The following is a 6,000-nucleotide window of genomic DNA, read 5'->3' on the forward strand; positions in this document are numbered from 1 at the left end:
TGAGAATCTTCAATGCTTTGTACGTTGACACGGTGTGCGGCAACACATTTACAAAGGTGGGGCTTTGGGGGCGTCTTGGACGGTGGCGGAAGACGGTTGTCATTCGTCACGCCACTAGACATTCCTCCGTGTCCACTAACGACCACGATGATGTCATGGCACACAGTACATGCTTGGAATGTGATTTTAATATTTTTTATTTAAAAATATATTAAAATAATATATTTTTTTATTTTTTTAAATCATGATACCAAAACGCTTTAAAAAATATTAAAAAATTAATTTAAAATAAAAAAATTTAATTTCAAAACTCTGGTCAACCACGAAGCCAAACGTTATCAAATATGCATTAACTCTAACCTATTAAGATTTTTTTTTTCTATTATTTAGTTTAAATATTAATAAAATGATGATGATGATGATAAGAAGAAGAAGATGAATGCTGATAATATAAAGTTAAAAAAAAAAAAAAAAAAAAAACATGGATCCAGCCAAGTGGGCTAGGCGCAGGTGATTGGGTTGGCCCCTCTTTCCTCGCCTTTATTTTTTCTCTCCTCTTTTCCGCTATTTCACTATTTGGCAAGCAAAATAACACACGCAAATATGAAAAGTTATAACCAAACAATATTCTTATAAGTTATTCTTATTGCATTGGTGAAGATAAAACTCTCTTCGACAATGACCGATCACGTCATTGCACACACAACATCCACTGCTTTTAATTGGTTAGGACAGCATGCAAATAATAACACCTTGAAATTTATATAAATTTATATTATTTTAAATTTAATTTTTATTACATTAAAAAAAATAAAATTTAAATTTAAACTGTTTGATTAATAAAATTTTGATACTGTATCAAAGAGTTATCTCAATTTAATAATTTAAATGATTAGATGAGGTTTAATAATATAATTTATATAATTATATAATAAACTACTTTTCAAATAATACATGTGATATGATATTCATAAAAACACGGTAAATAAATACAGTTATCACCCATGCATCAAGGGACATCTACACAATTACAAATTACAAGCATTTTCTCCCCCACCAAACTTTCCTCTCTCTATTTTATTTTTTTATCCTTTTCTTCACCACATAACTTGAGCACTAAAAGGTCTTGTATAACTACGTAAAGGAGCTTGTTTTGCAGGAATTTTATACCCATTTAGTTCAGCCTCTCTATTCATCAGCCGTAAAATGCTTGATCCTCTTTCAATAGCTTTATCAAAAACAATATCAAGGCTGAAAAACACCAAATTTAAAACAAACATAGTACAAAATAGATTTCTTTTAGGTTTTTCTCGGTGTAACTGCGAGAGGGAAAGAGTCAAAAGAAATAAAGGGAACAAAAATAATTATAACCCGTGAGACCAAACAAAGAAACCAAAGAGAATCCATAAGCTGGGCAACTTTGGGTTCACAGATCTTGAATAATAACTGATAAATCACCCATGAAAGCAGACAGAGATAAGGTCATAAAGTAACGACCCATCTCCCCTCCAAAAAGAAACAAATTGTCTTGCACTATAAATTTAACCTGGATAAAAGAAAGTGTCAAGAACAATCTTTAGATGATCGACATGCAAAATTAATGATTGCGCTATTTAGTGTTTTAGAAATCAATGACCAGAAACAGGGAGATTGAGAGAATATAGACAAAGAGAGAGGGTGGGCTGGATTTAGAGAGAAGAGACCAGATATAGAGAGGGAGAGGAGGGTGGATGCAGCAGGAATTTTATTTAGGATTTAATAAAATATACCCTTGTTTCAAACCAAACCAAATTAGTTTGGTTTTGCTTAGTTTATTCGGTTTCAGATTTCTAAGAACTGAAACCTAACCAAGCTTTTTTTAGTTTTTTTTTTTTAATTTCTTAATTTTGTCTGTTGCTCGGTTTTTTTTCTCTTCCCTGTGGGATCGACTGGACCACAATGCCGCGCTTATATGGTGGAAAATCGAGGCAAAATAGTGGTGCGTGTTTTTTAAATTTTATCTGCTTTCCCTTTGACTGTAAGAATAAAGTCCATCACTCTTGTTAATCATCACAGGATGCAGGGAGTGTTGCCGCCCGGAGCAGCAAGTCACCAGCTCCGTTTCCGTGGGAGGCTATCAAAAGGTCAAGGAGGGACGAACGTGGAAGAGTAAACGTGGTCTTAATCACAACACTTCTTGGGTGTCTGAAAAGGCATCTAGCATGATAAGTGTTATAATTGATCCATATGGTTTCATGATATATAATGGCTTGTTTAATTGATTTAATTTGAACATGGTCCCATCAGGCAAAAAAAAAAAAAAAAGTTAAAAACTTGAATATCACCGAATAAAATGAAGAAAGAAATCCAAACACTCGGGGAAAATGGGTCGAAATTAATTATGATTTATAAAATTATATTGTATTGGACTACAAATTTAGTAACAAGCAATAACTATTAAATATGGTATTATAGCTACATAAAATTTCTAAATCTCCAGCATGGAAAAAAAGCAAGAACAATCATTAATTAGCCTAAATTTCTTGTTTTTTTTTTTCCATGGTTCGAAGCACATTGTTGTGAACGAAAATAATTTATGGTTGTGTGTTATCTTGGAGGATTTTGGAAAACCAAAGATTAGGACAAGTCGGGAATTGCACACTCAGCTTTGCTAGTTTTTATTTTATGCAAGGGGAGATGGACACACATGGACATAGACTGATAGACATATAGCATTAGGTTATTGCATTCAAAAGTCTAATTATGTGGGAAGCATTATTTTTTGGACTCATCTACCGAAAAAGACATCGATTGAAACCGAATTATTGAACAAGGGATAAGACATCTTGGAGTCTTCGGCTGTTCGATGGAACATGTTAAAAGGTGGTAATCGATTGTCCTCATTTGGCAGCCTTCCAGATAAGCCACAAGCTCGGAGACTTCGTTTGTGAGATAACAACGAGAATGCTGTAAGAGTGTTTTTTTCACCGAGAGTGGAGGGCCAAAGCTCTTGATTTGACGGAGGATAGTGACGATGGATGAGGAAGGGATGTGAAGCGATCGCCGAGAGGGAGAGGGGCCAGTAGAGCTATGGAGGTTGGTGACTTGCAAGACTTTTATCATTGATGTTGTTTTTGCCTCTACCTTAGAAGCCAACTATTATTGCCATGGGTTTGGTACTGGGTTTTTAGCCACTACCCACATTCTTCGAGGGGAAAAAAAAAAAAAAAACAGAGAAAGAAAGAAAGAATGATGAGGGGTCTTCTTCAATGGATGGCTAATGATTTATTATTTAAATTATTTCTCCTAAACTGTGGAGGGATGCTTATCCAATTTAACTAACCGGACCACCGCACTAAAAGAACAGGAAAAAAATATATTTTGGCATCTTTTAAAATATATTTATTATATCAAAATTATCTAAAAATATATATAAAAATAAATTTAATATATCTTTAAATACAAATATTTAAAAAATAAATTGTACGGTCACTTATTATCAAACAAGATTATGGTATTTCTCTCTCTCTCTCTCATTTTAAAAACCCACTATAATTATTGTATTATATTGGGAATTTTATTATTTATATTATATTTTAACACATAATAGTTTAGTTAATAAAATTAAATTATTAAATGAAATTTCTAGATATTATTTATATTATAAAATATCCACTCAATCTCTTTTTTTTTTTACCCCTCAGGTAGAAGGTTACTTGATTTTTAGGTTTGAACCTAATCTATGTCTGTGCTATAGTTGATTTGATAATAATGCTGCAGAAAAGCTAATAAAAAATGAGAGGTTCGGTAGACTAATTCATATATAAACAATTTAAATTCATATTAAAGAATCTATCCATCCATGAATGTCTCGCGTTCATCGTCATGTATTTCAAATATAGGAGGTGATTAAGATAGAGTTTTTCTTACACCCCTAGCTATTTCACAGGGAGTAGGGTGAATTTCAAGGATTTCCACCACTTCTTTGGAGGACATTTCGATGATCTTTGATTGTCTCAAGCTCAGAAGCCGGCCTGGTCAATAAACAAGCCACGTAAAATATTAGCTACCATCACATGCTGTTTTTCACCGCAGTTTCGTTCGTTTGGTATTTAGAATTGCGATTGGATTGTGTTTTTTTTATCATTTTGATATATTAATATTAAAAATGAAAAACTATATTCTGCACAGACTAAATTTGTACCCCTGTTCTTGTTCCACCTGTAAGAACACTTTCCTCTCCTTTATTCAAAGTTCATAAAATAATAACTGTAATTGTGTTTTTTTGCTAGTTTCTAGATACGGTCACATGCGATCTGATGCGGTTGGAGGCCCAGTGACCCACCCTGAACCCCACTGCTTTGCCTCACTTTATTCCCAAGAAGAAATCATAGTTCTGAATTAAAGCAGGAAGGGCAAGAAGGAACCATTTTGTTCCCGGAGCTTGTCCGAGACTCGGAATCTACCTACAAAATGCTGTCGCTCGTGCACCCACCGGACCAGTTCTCCGTTGCTTTGGAATATCTCTTCAAATATTACAAGTAGAAGAAAGAGATGAAAGGCCCAAGCCAGAGGGGCCCTTGCATCTGGTTGAATACAAAATTTTTATATATTTCAACTGCAATGAAGTAGCAAGAACCACTGCACATGCCCGTTTACATGGAGAGATCTGAAAAGCAAACATGCTATAATTTCCATGATTTTGTTACGTAAAGGGTAAACAACTGTGAAGGAGAGCCCCACTGTCCCTGCCCCAAATATCATGAATGGTTTCAGTGTGCCATGTGCTCATCTTAGAACACAGTACCGTACGTATGCCTTTTGATGAGCTGCGTTTCTTGGTAGCATGTTGAAAAGGGCAGCCATGGACATATGGTCCTTGTCATCTCCGAGCAACCCTTTGTTTTCATGTGATGGATCATATAGATGTACAAGAATCTAAAGATGTACATGTGGTCATATATATATATATATATATATATATATATATATATATATATCAGACGTGAGAGATTATTATCATGCTCTGTAGTCTGTATGCCATTTTTGGAGCACGTGTTCGTTTGCTATCTTTCGCGTGGATGGATGTATCCCGAGCATGTCCACATATATGATCGCCGTGATGGGCAGTGCTCGTTATGCTTCCATGGGCGTCGATTAATGTCCACTGAGCTAACCAGAAGTAGTATTTTTCAACCCACTTCGACCGAGTCTGTTTTATTTTATTTTCAATTAGTCATATTTGATGTGAATCTTGACCAATAGGGAAGCAAAGGTTGGATATCTTCTCGTTCTTGAAAAAAAAGAAAAGACAGAGAGAGGGAAAAGGTTGGATTTCACCAAGCTTATTTGAGGCCTGGGTTCTATGATCTTGGACTCAATGAAACATGTTCCCTTTAAAAATCCTCATCACCTAGCTTGTTTTTCTTGTGCTGATGCTAAAACTTGATTTAACTTCTGGTTCGTAACAATCTGGTTGGATATCATTATACAATCTCACTAAAGAAATTCATTGCATCACTGGTTCGATGAACATTGATCTAACTAATATCCATCACGTTTCATTATCTCTGCCAACTTTTATGATAACTAAGTAATTACTTTGCTAATTTGTATTTGCCATATTTTTCTTGTGCTGATGCTAAACCCTGATTTAACTTCTGGTTCGTAACAAACTACACGATCTCACTGAAGAAATTCATTGCATCACTGGAACCCTAAGACATCAAATTCAATGAAACCGGATACGATGACGTTCTTTTGATTTGAAGTTCTAACTGATGACGTTTCATTGTCTAATATGATGCCATGAGATTTCAATAATTACATTACATTGACTTTGTACCTCCTTTTGATTAAAGCTGTTTAGTTTTTAGAGTTTTTGTTAAGAATTCATCTACTATTTTCTGCCGTTTTTTTTATAAATTTAATACGAAAAATAAAATGTTCCCGTTGATTTGTGGAATTACATTATTGGCTGTGCTTTCGTTGCGGCTTGGGTAAAAAAAAATAATTAAACGT

This window comes from Populus alba, chromosome 2 (genome assembly GCF_005239225.2).
Source record: "Populus alba chromosome 2, ASM523922v2, whole genome shotgun sequence".
Taxonomy (NCBI): Eukaryota; Viridiplantae; Streptophyta; class Magnoliopsida; order Malpighiales; family Salicaceae; genus Populus; species Populus alba.